Source organism: Balaenoptera physalus, assembly GCF_965194825.1.
Source record: "Balaenoptera physalus genome assembly, chromosome: 6".
Taxonomy (NCBI): domain Eukaryota; kingdom Metazoa; phylum Chordata; class Mammalia; order Artiodactyla; family Balaenopteridae; genus Balaenoptera; species Balaenoptera physalus.
The window spans coordinates 80370938-80393479 of NC_138885.1; the positions used below are offsets into that span (position 1 = coordinate 80370938).

At 34.6% G+C, this 22542-nt stretch overlaps 1 protein-coding gene across 10 annotated transcripts in view; it reads left to right on the forward strand.

The window, feature by feature from the left end:
- The window catches only part of GULP1 (GULP PTB domain containing engulfment adaptor 1), a 265561-nt gene that overhangs the window by 73927 nt on the left and 169092 nt on the right, over positions 1–22542 (forward strand). For 7 of the 10 annotated variants that reach the window (XM_082466767.1, XM_082466768.1, XM_082466764.1 and 4 more), the window contains exon 2: positions 11415–11541. The exons of 2 other annotated variants lie outside the window; for them this stretch is intronic. The gene's annotated coding sequence lies outside the window, so the exon portion shown is untranslated. Of the gene's footprint in view, positions 1–9938; positions 10066–11414; positions 11542–22542 lie in introns of all 10 variants that reach the window. One more of the 10 variants, XM_082466766.1, reaches the window with a different exon arrangement.

Consider the following 22542-nt stretch of genomic DNA (forward strand, 5'->3'; position numbering starts at 1 on the left):
TATGGGGATATACGTATAAGTATAGCTGATTCACTTTGTTATAAAGCAGAAACTAACACACCATTGTAAAGCAATTATACTCCAATAAAGATGTTAAAATAAAAAAAGAAGAAAAGCAGAGTTAGAATTTTTAAAATGTGAGAGGAGGTTGTCTTTAAATGTATATGCTTTTAAATGTATGTGTTGCTTCCGTTTGTGTGTGTGTGTGTGTGTGTGTGTGTGTGTGTGTGTGTATGTGTGTGGTTTTATTATTGTTGTTAGTTTTTTTATTTGTTTGATTTTTGGCAAGGTGGAACTTGATAACCTATTCATAAGACTTTTCTCTCTTCTAGCAGTCTTTTGGCTGTTTCTCCCCCAAATCTTTCCCGTGTATCTACTGAGCATGTACTATGTACCAAGCACAAAGAAAGTGATGCAGTTTTTATCTAATTCAGATAGACAGTAAGCCTGTGATTGCTGTACTTATAATTCAGCTGGCAAGATGTAAATAGGTTGAAAAGTATGGTTTCCTTGATTAGGCAGCAATTTTCATTGTGTACAAGCACCTGGTATATTCTTTCAGACTTCACACTGTGTCTTGTTTTCTTCTGTAAAAGCTCTTCTTGTCAGGTTCTAATAGACAAAAAATAAATTTCATCATTATTTCATTGATAATAAGCAATTCATAGCTTAGAATAATTTTCTCACAAAAGCATGCTTTAGCTACAATGGGTGAGGGATTTTCTTTTCCAGTATTATCAATAACAATTTAAAGTTCACCAAAAATGTGTGAAATAAAAAGACAGTACACAGGATTTTAGCTTGCAAACTAGATGTGTTACCCTCTAGTCGTGAATAGAAAGTAGAATTACTGAGTTGTGGTGTCTTGGTTCTGATGCTTGTAATTCATCTCTCAATATTGACTGTATTGATTTTCTTTTTGGAAAAATAAGGAAACACAGCCCTACATATGGGCAGGGTTATTTTGAAAATAAAATGTTGCTATACCAGTGAAAACATTTTGGAAAGTTAGAAGAACCTAAAAGATTAATCATCATCAGGGGCTCACCTAGTTTAAATAGATTACTATTTAGAAATTAAGAATTAAGTTAGATGCAAGCTCCTAATAAGATGGCATCTATTTTTGCTTTTATAATAACAAGTTATCATATGCTTATGTGTCTGATTCCTCTACTAGATTCGAAGCTCCATTTCTTCATCTGTATCCTGAGGGTAGAGCACTGAGCAGGTATTTAATAAATGTTCATTGGATGAATAAAACTGGGGAGGATATGAGGAAAGAACATCCTTATAACATCATAGTCTGATTATTACAAATTAGAGAACTAGCTTTCAGTCCTGTTTTGGAGACAGGTAAATCTTTTAAACAGGTACCTTGCTCATTGTTTCCTCTTTGCCTCAATGTATGAAATTGGAAGTTTTTTGTTTCTGTAATTTCACGTCTTTTGCTGTTGAGTCGTTACAGTAAAACATTAAGAGGATGTGCTCTTGGTAATATCTTTGTCAATATTAAATGAGGTCTTCATTGCCTAAAAGAATGTACTGTACTGATTTGATTTTAAATGCTTTCATGCGTAGCAAAGAGATGAAGACTGGTTTGCCCAGTTTTATCCAGTCATGAGTGCTCCAGAGGAGTGACCTGCTATGGCTGAAATACTATTACTTTCCTCGTAATAATAGATTCAGAACATTAAAAGACTGCTCTTTAATCATTTACTTATTTTTTAATAAAGTGGGTTGTTTTATTAAATTAAATAATTAATTAATCAACTAATTAATTAATTAATTTTGGCTGCGTTGGGTCTTCGTTGCTGCGTGCGGGCTTTTCCCTGGTTGCTGTGAGCGGGGGCTACCCTTCGTTGTGGGGCGTGAGCTTCTCATTGAGGTGGCTTCGCTTGTTGTGGAGCACAGGCTCTAGGCACGCGGGCTTCAGTAGTTGTGGCATGTGGACTCAGTAGTTGTGGCTCATGGGCTCTAGAGTGCAGGCTCAGTAGTTGTGGCGCACGGGCTTAGTTGCTCTGCAGCATGTGGGATTTTCCTGGACCAGGGCTCGAACCCGTGTCCCATGCATAGGCAGGCAGATTCTTAACCACTGCACCACCAGGGAAGCCCTACTTCTTTTAACTACTCACAGTTTGGAAATTAGGCATAGTTGGTATTACATGTTTTTCTGTTTTCTGTGGCTCAGTGTTGAATTCTGATGACATGTCTTTGCAAAAGTTTACATGCATGTGTGGACTCTGATATCACTTGTTAGAAAAGGGAAATTTGGCTGTAAATTTTACCTTTTAAGCACAAGTCGTAAATGCTCCTGGAATACATCTTTTTTTTTTTTTTAACATCTTTATTGGAGTATAATTGCTTTACAATGGTGTGTTAGTTTCTGCTGTATAACAAAGTAAATCAGCTATACGTATACATATGTCCCATATCCCCTCCTTCTTGCGTCTCCCTCCCACCCTCCCTATTCCACCCCTCTAGGTGGACACAAAGCACCAAGCTGATCTCCCTGTGCTATGCAGCTGCTTCCCACTAGATATCGGTTTTACATTTGGTAGTGTATATATGTCCATGTCACTCTCTCACTTCGTCCCAGCTTACCCTTCTCCTTCCCTGTGTCCTCAAGTCCATCCTCTACATCTGCGTCTTTATCCCTGTCCTGCCCCTAGGTTCTTCAGAACCGTTTTTGTTTTTAGATCCCATATATATGTGTTAGCATACGGTATTTGTTTTCCTCTTTCTGACTTACTTCACTCTGTATGACAGTTTCTAGGTCCATCCACCTCACTACAAATAACTCAATTTTGTTTCTTTTTATGGCTGAGTAATATTCCATTGTATATATGTGCCACATCTTCTTTATCCATTCATCTGTCTATGGACACTTAGGTTTGGAATGCATCTTTTTTGGCTTAGTAATATGATCTGCTCTTTGTATAGTCCTTTACAGTTTTGAAAGTGCTTTCATACATAACTCCTTTACAAATACCCCAGTAGAGAGGGAGGATAAGTGTTATAGGTATCTTGTTACAACTGCTCTGTAGGTTACTTTGACCTAACTTACCTATAAAATATTTAATGTCAAATAAAATTAGACTTGACCTAATTATGTTGACATTTCCACACCTCTTACTATTCCCATAAATCTGTGAACCAAGAAAACGCTTGCTGTATCTATGCTAAATTATATCATTGGGTTTTGAGACCTTGTGTCTCAGGAGATTAGGCTCAGATGAGATGATTGCAATCTTCTTTGCTCACAGATAGGAAGCTATCTTCATTTATCACAGAGTAACTGAAGAATAACTGAAAGAGTTTGAGATATTTTTTGTCTTTTGTCAAGTCAAGATAGAAATGTCTCTCTTCTGGTGAGGAAAATGTGTAACAGAGAAGGCTGAAGAGAAAGATGTTTATAGCTTGGGTAAATATAATGCTTGTTTATTGTAAGTGTTTTATATATTTATTTTATAGCACAGTCTCTATCCTGAGAGGTCAGGGGAAAGAATGATTCAAATATATATTTATAATCTATGACTTCTTTCTTTGGTGATTATAGTTTGTTGAATTCTGTTTGAGATGGGGCTTAGGTGTAAAAAGAGGGGGTAAAATGGAGAGAAGATTCTAGAAGAGAATCAGGTGCCTTTGGGGAGCAATGCATATTTAGATAGTATATTTAAACCTATTTAAGAAAAAAGGAAAGTGACCATAATTTTTTTTTTCTTAACAAAGGAACAATGAAGAAAAATGAACTTCAGTAAGTGAAACTTTTATTTCTTTATAGCTAATATTTGGGGAGAACTTTTTGGTGCCTTATGATATCTTGCACACCCAGTCTTAAAAATGAAATTGTGAAATTGTAGACCCAGGTATCTTATATATCCTAAGGTCTTTTATAAAATAAAGTTTATTTTTCCAGTTCTATAAACACTGATAGTTCAAGTCTTTTTTTTTTTTTTTTATATAGGTCATTCAGATACCACATAGTTGATATCAAATCCTTATCAGACAGTGAAAGTCTATAAAAGGTCCAGGTGTCAAAGCAGATAGTTGCTTTAGGAACTTCTAGACCAGTTAGTAAGGCACAAAAGATGTACTTACCTAGTGTCTTTCTGAAAAGCTTCAAAGAAATAAGAAAGTACCTTATTAGAGTATAATCAAGTTGGAATAATTCTCTTCAGCTGCCAATCAGCTTTTTATTTTCTTTCACATAAACCATAATATTAATTCAGCAGGAAGGAAGAGATATTATTCATCTTGTATAATTTTTTAATTAGTAAAGCTCCACATTTCTTATTGCATGTCAGATTTATTAAGTTGTTCACATCTATCCTGAATCTGTTTATTTATAATTGTTTAAACCAATCACATTTATACTGTCTTCAGCAGAAGTGAAGATGGGATTAATGTCATACTCCAACCTAAATTTAATGAAAGGGTATACTGTATGATTTCCTAAGAAAACACAAACGTTTTAAAGTGTATGTTTTGCCCTCCTAATCCTGAAAAATCTACTGCAGGCACATTATGTCCCTTTTCAGCTTCCAACAACAACACATACCTTCAAAACACCAAAAAGAGTTGCTGAATGACAATTTTGTAGAACATTTTTATTGTTTTTAATATATCAATCATTTTGGCCCATTATTATTTTATACTGTGAGCTCAATTTAGCAAAATCACGTACAAATTTCACCAAAATGTGTATTACACATTAGTAAATAACATATTTGAGAGTGATTATTTGGTTGTACTTGACAGAAAACCAATTAAAACTCAGTTAAGCAAAACAAAACATGTATTGGTTATCATAATTGAAAGTTCTGTAGTGATGCTTCAGACATGGCTGGATCCAGGCACTCACTCTCATAGCTTTGTTTTCCAGTGAGTTGGATTCCTTTTTGGGCAGGAATCCTGAAGACAAAATAGCCACTAGACTTTCAATCCCCCAGTTAGTCAACTCAAGTGACTAGGGATTGTTTCTTTCTAAATAGTTTTAGAAAAGGGTTGATTTGATTTTCTTTGTTTTAACTTAGTCCAACTTTCCATTCCTGCAATGAATAATTATGACTAGGGTTATGGTGCATTTACTGGCCAGTCCTGGACCTAGAATCACCCTCAGGCAAACATAACTACCAGGAAGGAGGACAGAAGTGCAGGTCTGCAAGGGAAACCCAGGGTGCTATCATGAGAATGTATTTTGTTTTGTCGTTGTTTTTGTTTTGGTGAGAGGTGGTGGTGACAGCAAAGCACAATGTATGTATATATTAAATTAAATGAAGAGTGAAATGTGCACCATTATATAAGTCCCATTGAGCAAAAGAGCAGCAGTTTAAATTGGTATACTAATACTTTGTGATAGAGCAACATAAAGAATGATTGCAAAACCTCGATACTGAAAATGTTTGATTGCTGAAGAAAGGCCTTGGAACATAACCAATCGTACAAAATACTTGTGATCATAGCATGTCTGAGACTTTCTCATCTGTAAAATAATAATTATTTGGTCAACAGTAGATACTTTTATACACCTTTTTTGTGCTGAATTATATTGCTATAGGAGGTATTGCAGATTTTATCAAATAGTGTTTGTATAATTTAAGTTAATTATATCCAATTATGGATGATATTGCACTCAATTTAGAATAGAGACAAGGATTAGTAAAACTCTTCTCCCCACCTTTCCTTAACTGTGGGAAATTGGAACACTGTATTACGGCTCGCTGAAATTTGCCTTTAAATACATTACTCATTTCATGGATATTAACATGAATAAAATTAAACTCCACAGGACTGGAAAAATTAAACTAATGACTTTTTATGTAATCCAAGTTAATGAGTGCTTTCTGGTCTAATTTTTCATTGAGGAATCAACCACAGTTTCTTGATTCCCTTCATTATGGGACTATTTACAAAAATGCTTAATAAGAGCCTGTATTGAATAGGTGCTCTGTTTCCATACACACTGAAATATATTTACACATTTTTACAGTTTTTTGTAGCAATATAAGGTCTTTTAAAAATTAAGTGTGGCTTTTAGGGTAGGTGTTTTATAAATTTTTCTTTAATTACCTGAATATGTTTTTTTTCAAATTTATCTAATTAATTAATTGATTTATTTTTGGCTGCCTTGGGTCTTCGTTTCTGCTAACGGTCTTTGTCTAGTTGCAGCGAGCAGGGGCTACTCTTCGTTGCAGAGCACAGGCTGTAGGCGCACAGGCTCAGTAGCTGTGGCCCGTGGGCGCTAGAGCGCAGGCCCCGTAGTTGTGGCGCACAGGCTTAGTTGCTCCGTGGCATGTGGGATCTTCCCGGACCAGGGATCGAACCCATGTGCCCTGCATTGGCAGGCGGATTCTTAAGCACTGCGCCACCAGGGAAGTCCCCTGAATATGTTTTTAATGTGTTAATGGCACAGCTAAAAGGTAGCCATGAAACTGTATACTATACTAAAGAATAGTGATTCATAATTTTCATCTTCTGAGGTGAAGGAAGGAAGGAAAGAAGAGTGGAAAGAAAAAAGGCAGGAAGGAGGAGGGAAAAAAACTGGGGAATACTTGGGAAAAATTCTGTTCCTAAATAACTTGGTGCTGAAATTTGTATTTGCAGTGTTTTAGAAGTAGTCTTAGTGTTAGGAGATAAACTAAATATGATGACTAATTCAAAAAATTAAACCTAATTAAATCTAAAATATATTAGACAAATAAAATTTTAACAATTAACTAAATAAAATTTTTGACACTTTTGATAATGACTTAGTTGCTTTAAAACCTTTGTGTCAATTCATAGCTAAGGTCTTAATTTAAGGATTAGCGACTTACATGATTTTGTGTTTAAAATATGTAACTGACATTAAGGGAAACTCTAAAATAAAAACCAGTCTTTCCTAATTCAGTGGAGGAGTTGAGGAAATGAATATAGTTATCTGAGAGAAGAGCAATGAAGGCAGGCAGAAGGAATAAAAAGTTCAAAGATCCTGAGACTTAATGTTTGAATCAAAGTCTCAAAAAACCTCATTAAAACATAAAAATAAAAAGTACACCAAAAGGAAAATAAAAATTATAAATTAATTATTTAATAAATTAAACACATAAAAGTTGTACTTCACTTGCAGTTAAAGAAGTACACATTTCAGAAAAAGAGACAATTTTTTGACAATCAAATTGTCAAAAGATGAGAAAAAAAGTCATTGCTGGAAAGGGTGATTTGAAATTAACATTATCATCTGCCATTGGTGGGAAGTCTATTTTGGTATATCTTTCTAGAAAGCGTCTTGGTGGTATGTAAGAAAGTACTTCAAAGATCAAATACTTTTTCACCTAATAATTTAACTTCTAGGAAGCCATAATAAAGGAATAACTTGAGATGAGCACAAATATTTATGTATGAAGATATGTATTGCAGTTCTATTTATAGTATGAAAGTGTGGAACTTTTGAACAATTCATCATAAGTAAAAGTAATTGTCTTGAATTACTAGGTCCTTTTTTTTTAATGTGCTGGGCACTGTCTGTGGATTATCTCATTTATTTCTTTCTACATTTATGTAATATATAGTTAAGTGTTTATTTGTTAATTTCCCTACCCCTGTGTTTATAATAGACCAGCTTTGCCTTGGTGGAACTCATCTTTCATCATGTGTAGTAGCCATGTGGCTAAGGAGAACTGACCTTATTGGTATCTCGAATGGCCTAAGCCCATCAGTGATTCTATACCCCCAGTGATTGATTAGGGATGTGTATGTGTGTGTGTGTGTGTGTGACCTTATTGACTCAATAAGAGTAAATCCCAGAACTTTTGATTACTGATTGAAGGAGAAATGCTTCCTCCTTTAGCTCTCACTCTTGGTTTTGCTCTGGCTTTCTTGCTCTTTCTTTTTCTTTTTCCCCCCTCTTTCCTCCAAACATTGCTGAGATTTCCATTCTTTTCCCTAGTCAGATGTATTTTCCTCTTCAAATTCCCATTGCATTAAAAAGTTACTGTACCCTGGTATGAATTTCACTCTGCCATACATCATTCATTAACTCAAGTAAATTTTTAGTCTGTGGCCAGTTGTCACTACTTCGAATTCATCTTAGTGCCTATGCTGTGTTTTACATAAAAGGCTTTAAATATTTGAGAGGTCAGAGTTTGTGAAGAGTTAATGTTAAAAAGAACAAAGACTTTACCTTAACCTATTTATACTAAAAAATATAATAGCCAAAAGTTTCACAGAAAGTTGCTTGGGTTTTCCACTGATTGCAGGCAGAAAGAGTGAATGACTTGATAATTATTCTCCTACTTCTTCTAATTAGGAAAATTTCCTGCTGGTGACAGCTTCAAAGCACTGCTAAAAGTTTCATGTCAAATGTAGAGGAATGAACTAGATTTAATTTGTTTTCAAATTGGTGAATTTAAAATTGATATTAATTCTGAAATAGTTTGTCATGTCTCAGCCTGTGTCACTTTTCTCTTTACCATTTTGAGAGTGGAGAACTTAAAATGCACATGGAACAAAAAGGAATGATGTCAATTCTTGGTTCAGACTGACATCTCTGAGAATAGGAAAGGCCTGGGTCAGGGTTGTCTTGGTCTTGCTCTCTTCTTACCTAAATTAAATCCCAAGCACCATTCCCCTTTTACATCTTACAAATATGAATGCCTTGAGTCTATTTCTATTTTGCATTGCCATTTAACAAATATACACAAATTTCTAAGGAACACTTTACTTGTCTCACCTTCTCCCTTTCACGGTCTCTTCAGAGCCACATTTACCACATGGTCGACCTAAAATACATTTTCTTGCACCACTTCCCTGTTTTATCATACTCACGTCACCTTTAGGATAAAATCCAAATTTTAGCATGGCATTCAGGAGGCTTCTTGATATGGCCTTACCTTACTGCAAAAGTTTCTTATAAAATAGTTTCGTAAGCATTCTATTTTCAAATCATATATACCTGACCACTGGCCTGTCCTTAAAGGTGGCATGTTCTTTCTTATTACTGTACCTTTGCTTATGATATTCCCTCTGCCAACCAATTTCTTCATTGGACAACTTCTAAACTGGTGGTTCACAGGTTCCATCTTCTTAAGGAAGAAGACAAGTAAAAATACCTTTAAACCTGGCTTGTTTGTTTAGGTTGGTTTTGTTGTGTGTGGAATATTTAAAGATACAAGTGTTGCATTAACCGATAGAGGCATCTAGTCATATTGCAATGTTCATAATGGTTTTCTTAAACTAATACTGTTGGAAAAAAATGAAGGTTTTGGTAAAGAAACGGTTGGCTTCATTTAATTTCATGTACCTCTTCAAATTTCATAATATGTAATAAATGGTGGCAAAACAGTATAAAATTGAGTGTGTTATGTTCATACTAAAATTTTAAGAATCATTCACATTGGAAATCAAGATTTTATATTTTAAAATAAAAATATGTTCAAAAGAGCAGCTCATAAGCATATCTAATTTTTTGCAAGAATATTTAAAGTGCTCTTTAAATGAACAAATCTAATCATATCAGACAGTGGAATAATACATCCACTTCACAGTATATGTCACTTTCCTGCAAGAAGAAAGATTGAAGTAGGCACAAGTTCATTCTTGTTTTTTGATGTGGGTATTTTTGTGCTCTTCTTTATGCTGTCACATTGCATAAAATATTCTAGGTTGAAAAGCATTTTCCACAGTAAGAATGGATTTCAGTCAATCTGAGATAGAAATAAAAGCTGTGGGTATAAGTTGAGTTAACCATTTTAAGGAAAATATTTACTTTGCTATACTGTTTGGAATGGGATTTTTTTTTAGCAGTTTCTTTTTAAACAAAGTTACTTATGTTATCTTGGGTGATTTCTTTCTTATTTCATTCCATTAGACCAACATTTGCACAAAATAAATAAGGAAATAACCATTACGCTAAAAAAGAACTAATTTTGTCTCCTTTTTTCTCCCCCTTCCCCAAGCAGACAAAAGAGAAAAAATGATCTGGTTAATCACTTTGGAAATCATGGCACAGTTTCATGGCTACCTTTTAGCTGTGCCATGTTTGAAATTTCCTGTCCAGGATGAACAGATCTATTTCTAAAGCTGGAAGTAGGTGATAATGCAGCCTTTACATTTTGAGGAAAGATAAGATGAATTGTATCATTTATATATACCCTAGGAATCAATGCTAAGAGAATACCATGCATATGATTTAATAAATAACAGCATCATTGGGTAGATAAACATTTTTTTCACTAACATTATAAAGTATCTATAAATGGCCTTAAAATATTCCCTGCTCATATTTTAATTCAGATTTTACAATCGTTGCTTTCTCTGTTAGATGCTATTGATGATCTGCCTATAATCCCACTCCCTTGGCATCTCCCAAATAAGCTTTTTTTACTTGAATTATGTGCCTCTGGGGCCTCCTAAACTAAGATCCCTTCTTTCTTTATCTCTAAAGTTATGATAGAAAATGAAAAAGAATATGGTGAACAAATAGATAAACAGGCTTCTAAAGAAAATTGTGGCTAAGTTAGAAACAGATAGTTTCAGAATATTCAGATGGCTCAGATACAAACAAAGAGTCAGAAATAAAGTATTTGAGATCCATCTTTAGTCTATAATTTGAGAAAGTCAAGAATACAGGTCTGGCTTTACCAATGGTCTGTATCAGAGTTATGGAGGGAGACACGACAAAAGAGTTAGATATGTTTTTGTACTTGTGTTCCTCCTCCCCCTCAAAAAAAAAAAGCATATTTTTGCTGTTTTGGCAAGAAGAAATACTATGAATTTTTTTTGCTGCTGTTGAATTTATGTCAGAGGTCCATTTGAAATGATGGAATTAAGGGAAGGCATAATTTGTGCTGTTGCATCTGGAAGGACTTTTTCCTTTTGTGTGTTGGAATAAAAATGTAAGAATCTTAACTAGCCGCTGTGTCTGTTCTAGTTAACAGCATGAGAATAAATAGAAGGGTGAGCTACCTAAATGTTTCTCCGTAGCAGGTGAAGTGGAATGAAAGTTAACATAGATCAGTGCTTTCTAAAATTGTTTCACCTTCTTAATCCGGGACAGAGTATGCTCTTGGTTAGTCTAATTAGCTAATAAGTGAAGGAGACAGGTGGGCCTAGTTGTCGTACAGCCTGAGGGAGAAAGGGGGTATATGGTCAACCAGCTATCACTGTTCTTTAATAGTAACATATCCATGAGTTAAAACATTTAACTCATTATCTAGCAATCCTACTATTTGCCCTTATCTAACAATCTGTTACTCTACCTTTTCAAAAAAATGACATGCTTTACCATTGTTTTCCTGTTACTGGGTAACTTTCTTGAACTTTCACAAGAAACGTAATTGGAATTTTAGAATATGCATTGTAATATCTAAATTAAAATACACATAAATATAATTATTGATTAATTCTACTGAGTCCAATTTTAATTTTATTTTTAGTTATGTGTAATTTCATCTGATATACACAAGAGAGAAAGTAATTGAAGGCAAGTTCAGATGGGAACTGTATGATTGAAAGTCAAGTGTCTGCATATTCCTTCAACTATATTTGAACATACCTACCCAGGTAAGAATAAGTGATTGCTTGTTTATATACTTAATACCATTTGGAAAAAAGATTTGAAGCTATAAAAAAGTTTTTACTTTGTACTGATTATTTAAAAAGATAGTTTTATTATATGAAATGGTACAATACATAAAAGCAAAATAAAATTGAAATCGTGAATGAGTCTGTTTTCTAAAAACAACTTCTGTTACCTGTTTGTTCTATAGCATTTGATTTTTGTTTTGTTGTTTTTTTCCTTTAAACAACATTAGGCTAATATACGTATTCTGTGTTGAATTTCTTTATTATTTTTATAACAAATCTATTTTGTTCTATTTGAGAATATGAATTAATGCTTCATATTTTTCATTGTTATCTGTTAATATAAACATAAATGATTAAAAAATTTTTTAGGTTGGGTTTATTACTTGGAGAATATCCTTATGGATAAATTTATATATATATATATATTTATTTATATATACATACATATATATAGTGCTCATTTTGCATGCTAAATGTTCCTAAAATTAGCATCACTGGCTCAATGGCTATAATATTTTAAAGACTTTTTATTCTTATTGCTGAATTTACCTCCAGAAGGTGATAATGAGTTATAGACCCATTGACTTATATTTTTTCATTCAAAAATTTTCCCTAACAAAACCGAGTTTCCCTAACAAACCTAGTTACTTGGGCAGGTGAACATTTAAATGGACGGCCAATTGGAGTAAAGATACAGAGCTGAGAAAGCCAGGGGATATTCGGGAAATTGGAAGCATAGGGTAGATATAGCAGAGTAGTGGCAAATAGGTTCTTGTGATTTGGATTCCTATACTATTATGGCATTTATATTTCATCATTATGTGATGAGGGACAGTTGCAGGGGAATAAGGTGATCCATGTTTTATTCTAAGCAGCTTAATCTGGAAGTGATTTGTGTGTTAGACTAATGAAGAGAGAGCAAACCCAAAAGGAGGGAGAATAATTTGTAGGCTTTTCTGTTTTATTTTTATCAACAGCTGTTTAAACACTTGCTATTTGCCAGGCACTATGGTAGGAACTGTAGAAAAAAAGATGAGGAAGACATAATCCTCACTCTTGAGGCTCTTATAGTATAGTAGGTGAGACATGCGTGGCAAACAAAGGAATATAATATACCATGACAGCATAACAACTGAATCATATTCAAGGTAAGATTAATTGGTAACTAGTTATATTGAGATGCAGGTACTGGGTTATCAACTGAGGTGATTTTCCCAAAGACATCGAGTCTGATCAAGGTTACACTAGAAGCAGTGTTTCTAAACTTTGCAAGAATTCAAACAGGAATCAATGAAACTTTAGGGTGAAAGTAGTGTAAATGAAAAACAAAGCAGTGGTAGAAGTGGTGGGAGGTTAAGGAGAGGGTCTTTTATCTTAGGCAAGAGTGGCATGTTGGTGGCATTACAGATATGGGGAAAAAACCAGCAAAAGTAAGATTTTTGTCATGGTAGAATAATAGGTTTAGTTTTGCTTTGCACTCTCACTGCTTTTTGCTCATACATTTGCTGGAGCACTCATAGCATTTTAAAATTTCATTGCAATTCCTTACGTAATTGAGAATCCATTTATTTACTATGAAAAGTGGTATGAGTTTCCTTAAAAGTACAAATATGATAAGAGTAAAAATAAGTTACATCAAACAAAACATATGAAATAAAGACCTGATTTTATTCGTAGCTACTGTATATATAATTTAGCTTTAGCCTTTCCAGCAATCACAAAAGTGGATATATGTTCTTGCCCTAAGAGCTTAAATAAATTTATTATAGACGTCTTAGTGTAATGGACAGGAAAATTGTCCTTACCACTTAGGGGTGCCTTAAATTTTGCATTGTTGGAAGGAAAGGGAACTTTGTTAACACATAGTTATAAGTAGGTAAGTTTGTGGAAGTTAAGAATTCAACTTCTCCAGAAAGTCTTTCTTTCCTGATTTTTGGAACCGGGACCAGGTCTTTCTCCCTTATATTATGTACCTTAACACCGTTTACATTCCTTGGTCATATCATGCATTGTGGTTTTGTCTATCATTTCCTGAGACTATGATTCTTGAGGATTGGGTCGTCATTTATCATTACAGATATAAATTGAAATCTAAATAAAACTCACCACAATGTTGGTTTCATAGATACTCCACAAATATTTCTTAAATGCAAAATTTAATCCATTTCCATGGCTTGTTTTAATCATTGCTGTCCTAGTCTAGATGTTTTTATGAGTTCCATATTAGTTTTCTATCGCTCTATGATAAATCACTTCAAAACTTAGCCACTTAAAACAGTGCTTATATATTATCTCACAGTTTTCTGTGGGCTACAAATCTGGGTACAGCTCAGCTGATGCTTCTGGCTGTAGGTCCCTTGTGATGTTGCAGTCAAGCTGCCCACTGCAGCTGCAGTCCTTTCAGAGCTCAACTAGGGCTGAAGGGTCCACTTCCAGACTCAGCCATGGAAGGCCTCTCTCTATAGGGCTGCCTCACCCATTATGGAAACCACATTCCTTTATAATCAAATCTAGGAAGTGTCATCCCATTTGTGGTGAGTTGAGTGATGGCCTCCAAATAGATATGTTCAAGTCCTAACCTGTGTTTCTTGTGAATGTGACATTATTTGGAAAAAGAGTAAAGACTTACAAAGGTAGATGTAATTAAATTAAGGATCTTGAGTGTGAACATCCTGGATTAACTAGATGAGCCTTAAATCCAGTAACGTGTGTCCTTATGAGGCATACACAAAGGAGAAGTTCCTGTGAGGATGGGGCAAGGACTGGTGTGATGCAACCACAAGTCAAGGATCAGCTGGCGCCACCAGGCCCTGAAAAGGCAGGAATAAAATCTCCCTTAGAGCCTTCAGAGGAAGTGTAGTCTTTCTGACACCTTGATTTCAAACTTCCGGCCTCCAAAGCTATGAGAGAATAAACTTCTGTTGTTTTAAGTCACCCAGTTTGTGGTAGTTTGTTATGGAAGCCACAAGAAACTAATATACCACCCCTTCTGCAGTCTTCTATATTTTAGAATGAGTCCTAGGTCCAGCCAGCATCTAAGAGGAGGGGGTCACAAAAGGGTATGAATATCAGGAGGCAGAGATCTTTGGAAGCCATCTGAGAGTCTGTCTATTCTATCAGATTTCTGAATGCCTCCATTTGCTTGATCTTTGTTTGACACATCTGTGTAGATGGACCAAACTCTACAGGCCAGACATTAGACTCATTATCTCACATTCTTAAAAATCATGATCTTTCTCTGTATTTCCCACCTCTCTGATTAGAATTACTGCTCATTTTGGATAGTCAAATTGGAAAACTTAGAGTTAATTTGAATTTCTACTTTTTTTCTTAATATTCATAGCCCTTAATTGATTAACCAGTCTTTTTCATTCTGTTTCTTAAATTTTTATCATCTATCCCTTTCTTTTCAATCTCTCTCCTACTGTTTGCGGGCTTCTATTATGTCTTTCTAGAAGTAGCAATATAGCCCCTAAATGGTCTGTTTGTGAGCTTTTTGTCCTTCAAAACTTTCCCTGCAAAGTGGCTTTTGAAAACTCAAATGGAGTTATGTAATTCCCATTATTATTAACATTCTCAAGAGAAAGTTCTAGTTTGTGATCTAGCTCTTGACTTCTAAAATCTAAACTGTATCTTTAATCATTCCTTAATATAGATCTATAAAATTGTATAAAACTTTCCATATATATTATGTTCTTTATTTTTGCTTGCCTTTGTCTGGGATTCTCTTTTTCCAGGAGTCAGATAGGTGTTTGTTTTTATATCCAAAGCACCCAGCAGAATGTCTAATATAATGGCCAACACAGAGTAGGTTTTCATCTGTTGTAAACTAAAGTTAAAGATGAAAGAGATGAAGGATGAAGAGAGGAGAAGAGGCCTGAAACATCAGTAAAAGGGCTAAACATACAGACTCATCTAAGACGGAAACAAATGAAAGAGAAAGGAAAACTATGGACTAGTGATGAAGCAAGACTAGATAGTTTAAGTGTAGGATAAAGGCAAAGGTATGTTCAGAAGTAGAAGAAGAAGAAGTAGAAGGTCAAGAACGTGTGACAAAAAGAGAAAGTTCTAAGTGAAGTTTAGATTTGAATGAGGCTATGATGTGTTTTTAAGCTTTTAGGAGTGTTAAAAGGTACATCTCTTCACAGACATTACAATATATTAGGCGGGAAGTGTATGGAATGACGCAGTTAGTTGTTCAAGATAATGAGGAGTAGAATAAATAGATAACAAAAATGTGATACAGTGTTAAGAAAGTAGCAGAAAGGAAATAGAAGTATCATTTCTTTTGCCCCCTTTGGTTGTAGTAAGTAAGACTAATGGCACTCTTGTCTAAAGAGAGCCTCTAGGGAAATCCCTCAGTGGAGAGCAAATTCAAATCCTATTCAGGAGATGTATTCTGCTTGATCAGCATTTAAATACCAAAGGAAATAATCTTTAAGCCATTCGAAGAGATTGAAGAAAGACATTTTGCTTTCCCTGACCTTTGGTTGTACGTTAAAAATTTACATTCAGTACATCTGTATTTGTAAACCAAACTTCTATTCTAATAATTAATGATATTCAAATTAATCTTTATCTGTATAATGTTAACATTAATTTTCATTTAACGAAGAGATTTAAAGGGAAAAATGTTTTGAATATTAATGCAATATGTAATTGTAATGAATGGTTTATTCATAAATTAATTGCTATTTGAATGAAATAGTGAAAACTGGGAAAGTGGTTTTTTATCAAGTATGTTAGTCTCTATGTTGCAAAGTGGTAAACTGTGGGCTTTTTAGTGTAGACTAATTATTCATGCTATGAGGGTATTATGTATTATATCAAAGCCTTCAATTATTTAGAGGTAACATTCTGGGGTTTTTTTTTGACCTCCGAAGGTTTCCTAAGAGGTAACATTCTTTATAAAATGATTTACTTTGCTTTTAGAGCATGATTTTACATTGAGAAAATTTAGTTTAGTGAAAAATAAAAAAATCTTTAAAAAGGATATTTTTTACACATGAAGACAGAAATAAATGAGGGAAAAGAATAGGATTTACATAATTATGTGCACTGAATGAAGAGAGAAGGAAATTGGTAAATCGTGAGTTTTGAATTGCATAGTTCATCAGCTCAGTGGCCTGACAATCTAAACTGGAAACTTTTTGATCAAGTGACTATCTGTGATGGTCAAAACCTATTTATACAAGCAATCTGTTATGTAGTAATCACATCTACATTTGAAGAGTCTATCAATTACAGTTCTTAGTTTGCAAGTAACAGAAACTAGTTCTGAGTAGTTTAAGCAAAAAAAGCATTTTGTTGAAAGGATATGAGGTAGCTCATAGAATCAGAGGGTAATCAGAAAAACAGTTCTCAGGAAAGACAGGAGCCAGAGCGTTTCCGGGTATCCAGAAAGCAGCAAGTGGAGAGAGACTGTGAAGCGTACTGCCATGGAGCTCAATCTGGACCAATACTGGGGTTTAATGCTATTCCTCACACATTCACAAAGCCAGCGTGCATGGCTGGGTCTCACTCATTGGCCCTCAGCCAGGAACCATGGCACTTGATTAACAGTTCTCCCGAGACTGCCAGCATGTGGAGAAGGTAGGTTCCCCAAAGGAATTTCAACGTTTTGGGACCAGGTTGGGAAGTCTATGGAGGGTTAGTAAAAACAGTAGATGTTTCTAAAACCTTTCTTCGGAACTGTCATTCGAAAGCCATCAAACTCTAGTGGCAAAAAGCTCAAATAATAAAGATTTCACCAGTAAAATCAACATAGATTAAATAATAGTGTTGCTCAGGTTTCAAAAATTTATTTGTTCTTTTTTCATACATATGTTTATTGTCTGTCATGTGCCAAGTGCTGTCCTAAGCAGTGAAAATAGAACTATAAACAATAGAATTAGTCGTGGCTTTGCACAGAGCTTATAGTCTAGTGAGAATTGAAGTATGTTCAACAATTAATATATTGCAGGAAGTCTAGAATGGGAGCTGTATTAGTTTCCTAGGGCTACAGTAACAAAGAGCCACAAACTGGGTGGCCTTAAACAACAAAAATTCTAGAGGCTAGAAGTCTGAAACCTAAGTGTCAGCAGGGTCACGTGTCCTCCAAAGACTCTAGGGGAGGATCCTGCTTGTTTCTTTCAGCTTCTGGTGGCTGATGGTCTTTCTTGGCGGGTGGCAGCCTAACTCCAATCTCTGGCTCCATCTTCACGTGGCCTTCTTCCCTGTGTGTCTCTGGGTGTGTCCTCTCTTCTTCTTCTAAAAATACCAGTCATTGGATTTAGGGCCTATCCTAAATCTGGAATCATTTTACCTCAAGATCCGGAACTAATTACATCTATAAAGACCTTATTTCCAAATAAGGTCACACGCTGAGGTTCTGAGGGAACATGAATTTTGGGGAGATGGTGTTTAACCCACTATAGGAAGGGTACATGATACTGTTGGTATTCCTAGCAGGGTCCCTGGGCCTATACGCAGGGTATGTTAGAGAAGCCTACCTGAAGGAAATGTCTAACTGAGGGTGGGTGTTCAGAAGGAAAGGGATGTATAATGGACCCTCCCAGCATTTTTGAGGAAGCATAGTTCATTGGAAGAACTGAAAGTAGCAATAGTTCAGTTCAGCTGGAGCAAAGAGTAGACCGGGCTGGCAAGAGGTGGAGAGGAGAAAGGATGGTGAAGAGGTTAAATGGGACAGATGATAAGGGAACGTGTAAGGAGTTTTTGACATTATCCTGAATGTAGTGGGGTGCCACTGAGGGAATAACCATTATAAAATGCAAAAAGAAAGAAAGTGAAAAAAGTGAAACTGGGACACACAGCTGTATCTACAGTAAGATCTCAACACTCTGTATACCTGGCAACCTTTAATATTAAACACTAAAAGTAAATGCATCTAAATGTTAGCAGTGGTTATTCCTAGGTGACTTTAATTTTATTCTTTCTAACATTTTTAAAATATAGTGGGTCCAATGAGCATATACTACTTTTATAACGAGGGGGAAAAAAGCACTTTTTGGTAAATCTTAGCACATAAAATATACCGGAAATAAGATTTTCATAGCACAATGTTTTTAAAAATAAGTAGTTGATTTCAAGGAATTGGGTATCTTTTGACTTAGGAGGAAAAAAACTTGTGAGTGAATAAAGAATTATACCACCTGAGCCAGGTATTTCATAAAATATCTTGAAATATATATGGGGACATGGATTGCACATCCTCAGTTGGGTTAAGTAGCCATTGGATAAATTCAGGGAAAAACTTCTACTTTTGGACATAAAATAGGAAATACATTTGGATTGAAAGCATTTTTCACTTGATTTTGAAAACCATGTCAGTGAATGAGCAATTTAAAGAACACAGAAATTGATCCTTTTATGTAAGTTATCAGTAATGCCAGGTTGCCTTATGTAAGGTGATTAGACATAACATTCCTGTGAAGATTTTACTAATTTTGTAAGACTGAAGTGGTATTTAGGTTTCTGGAATGCAAAATTAGAGCTTTACTATTAAATCTACTTTACATATCAAGGGTCGTGCTGTGAGAACAGAACATATTTGCATGTTCTTCTGTTTTTTTCCACCCAGTTTCAGAATATTAAACAACTAGTCCATTAACACATACTGGATGATGTGGCGGGGCAATTAAAACTCTCACGTTATCTTTAGGCTATTTTCTTTTTTTGTGATTATCAAGAGATAATACAGCTTAATTAAAGTCTCTTAATAAAGTTTATAAAAGGCCGAATGCTGGCTAGTACTTGCAATTAGGAAAATCATTTGATAACTTCTGTGGGAGGTTTTTTTTTTTCTCAAAATTTTGTTAGTTGCTTAAATAACATTGTTTACTTTGATTCGTCGATAAAATTATTTGCTAATCCTGACCTGGGATGATGAATAAATATTTTGCTGTTTAAGGATATTCAGAGTTAAAACATTTTACTTGCTAATGACTATAAAGTAGGCAGACCTTCTTTCTTTAAAAATAGTTTTGAATAAACTCTAGTAATAGATATACTAGAAATACATTTCTTGGTTAATTATTTTATAAGAAAATAGATAACAATAATTATAATAAAAAAGTGCACTTACATTTCAGTGGAGAGTGACTTTTTTAAAGCAGGTTTATATCCCTTATATCATTTAGTTAGCCTATCCCAAAAATATTTTAGGTGACTTGTCCTTTGTAAAATTTAACTTAATTAGGACTATGAACCTAAAATTCTACTGGAGAATCTACTCGCTTGGAGTTTATGTGTTTCTCCCTTCCACCCTCCCATTCTTGAGAAGAGTTTTCTAAACTCCTGAGAATTAAAAATCTGCCATGGCAGTCCTAGCAACTTTAATAATATGAATTATTATGGCTAACACTTACATGTTGTTTAGTGTCAGGCACCGTTTTAAGCTCTCCTTACAAATGAACATATCTAATCCTCATAGGGATATTCTGAGGTAGGAAACTCAGCTTACAGATGAGAAAGCTTAGGCAGAAAGTAGTAAAGTAAACTTGCCCAAGATCAAATGGTAGAGAGGGTATTAGAACCCAGGTAGAGTCTGTATTTTATCCACTACACTCTACTGCATGAAGAAGACGTAGATTAACATGAGAGAAAGTATTTTAATCCAAAAATATCAAGCACTTCGTCAGTATTCCCTTGTCTTCTTCTAGTGGGAAGATCTGACATACAGCTCTCTGCTAGACACGTTACATATTTCATCTTCTCCCACATTTTTGTACCTCTCATTCTCCTCATATTTCATTTATTTCAGATCCCTTAACGCTTCTATTACCTCATATTCTGTTTTATAGTTTTATTTACATGTTTTCTAGTATAAAGAGATTGATTCAAAGAGAAATCTCTTATTTTGTTTAACTAGAAAGGATGAAAACATCATTTTGAGAAAGTAAAACATTAGTTCTTTGTTCTAAGATAACACTGATACAAACAGCAATAGTTAAGTTTTCAGGGTAATGAGAATATTAAAAGAGTTTTTGATATCCCCTTTGATAATTTAAGCTTATAGTTGATATTAAATTTTATTTCGAGAAGAAAATTACAAATTTTCTATTCTTTATGATAAACCAAGCACACACAGTAATATCCCACTGGATAATATCTATCCCTGGATAGAACAGAAAATAAATATATATAATTTATTACAGAGCTGTGTTAGAAAATAAATCAGAGAACCTTCAATAGACCAAAAAGTATGAGAAATTCAAAAAAGGATGCAGTGTCAGATTTGAGAAGGAAGCCACAGCTCAAGAAATGCCCTGGGGAGGACCCTTACCAAAGGTGGGTGTGGCACTAAGAATGTGCCATGCTCAGAAATGGTAGGTTCCAGATTCCTGGAGAAGCCTTGAGTTCAGGGATGAGTAAGTAGTTGCTTAGTTGTGATAGCAGAGGAGCTTAGTCAAGTATTCAAACCTGCAGAAGCCCCGTTTATCTTTTGTGGTCTGGACACGGAGGCTGTGAGTTCGGATTAGGGGAAAACAGTGAAGTGTTCAGATATTAGCAACGATGAGGAGAATCGGGGAACTCTACTACCAAAGTTACCCTTTCTTCCCTCACTCTCTTTGAAGACAGATTACAGGATTGAGATAACAAGAGTTAATAAAGTAAGCACAGTGCAATTAACATATAACAGCTAGGGATGAGAGAGGTATTCCTTGAATAGAAGAGAGTAAAGCAGAAATCAAGTGAAGTAAAAACTTAATCATATTCCTTTAACGTTTCAACTAGGCCAAAGCATAGATGAGAAATATTTCAACCTAAAATTCCACTGTATCTTTGAAATGTTATAAATAGTGTTAAAAATCAGGAATGAACATGGAGGACAAAGGTCATTATATCGCTCCAAAACAAAACAAATTATTTTTTGAGAATGCTACCTTCTTTGGTTTCTTTTTGCATAATTCTTTTCAAAATTACAGTATGATGTATAATTTTTACGTTATAACATCGTCAAATATTTCAACACTAAAACCATAGAAAATATTTCAGTCTCAAATATTGTCATAATCAGAGTTTCAGTAAGTGATTTTCTAATAAGTGTAGTTTAACAACAGGGAGAAAACTTTTTTGTCTGTGTAGAGTTTGAGCTGTTTTTTCTCATTGTTTATTCTCACTTCTCAAGGACAATATAAACAATGTTGAAGAAAATAAACTCTGATAAAAAACAAAGTATTGGAATGCAAAAAAGTAAAGAGTGCAACTTTTCTCCATCCCAACACTCATTTAGGAAATAAATTGAACCCACTTTAAAAAGTAGCAGAAGGCACTCTATTTTGTCAGTCTTTTATAATGACTGGATATTTATTCTAGAAATAGAGAGCTGTGTGCATGGGTCTATCTGTGTGGTAGGGCATAAAGAATGTTTTTTCTGTCTTCTGAGCTTTGGAAGTTTCCAAATAGTAACAAAAATATTTTCATTGTTTTTATTCCAAGGTTATACTGTAGACTTTTAGCTTTTTAGCACTGGCTTGTTTCTTTCCATTGCCAAACCTAGATATAATGTGATTTAACTTTATTAACCTATTATTCCCAAGCCTAACAGATTTCCAGTCATATTCTTAGTATTTCATTGCAAACAAACCCTTTAAGTTAGTGTTGAAAAGGTGTTGAACATTTTTTTCCTCTACCCCTGATACCCGTAAGTATAATGCTGAGGAAACTTGGAATCTTTTGGAGTCCTTTGTTTTTTCCAGCTTGCAAAATTGCTGGGTCATCAATGTTTTCAGTAGTACAGAATCAAGCTATTTCAGTAACTAGTCAATATGATTTGGTATGATGCATGAATATAGACAATAATATGTATTATTTTAACATATATTTTTAAAAGTCCACTTCTACATAGGCCCTGTCCTCTTCCCTCTCTCCATTGGTAACCACTAGTTTGTTCTCTATATCTGTGAGTCTGCTTCTTTTTTGTTATATTCACTAGTTTGCTGTATTTTTTAGATTCCACATATAAGTGATATCACA